Genomic DNA, 470 nt, shown 5'->3' on the forward strand with positions numbered 1-470 from the left:
TCTATTTTATTTATTTATTCTTCTATCAATATTAGTTTTTAAATGCATTTTTCAAAACCTAGAGAAACAAAAACATGTATTAGCATAGGCCCATATAGGACCAGAATCATCAGTATCACTGTCTTCCACCCCACATCTTGTTCCACCACTGGAAGGTCCTCAGGGGCAATAACACACATGGAGCTGTTATTAATATTTCCTGCGATAATAATGTCTAGTTCTGGAATACCTTCTGAAGGACCTACCTAAGGCTATGTTTTTGGTTAACTATTTTTTTAGAAGGTAGAAGTATCCCCTAAAATAACAATAAAAATATAGTGTAGTAAATATATAAACTAGTAACGTAGTCACTTATTATCATTAACAAATACTATGTACTGTACATAACTGTATGTGCTATACTGTTCTACGACTGGCAGCAAGTAGGTTAGTTTACACTGGCATCACCACAGACATTTTACACGAGTAAT

The sequence above is a fragment of the Propithecus coquereli genome, unplaced genomic scaffold, assembly GCF_000956105.1.
Source record: "Propithecus coquereli isolate 6110/MARCELLA unplaced genomic scaffold, Pcoq_1.0 Scaffold21, whole genome shotgun sequence".
NCBI lineage: Eukaryota > Metazoa > Chordata > Mammalia > Primates > Indriidae > Propithecus > Propithecus coquereli.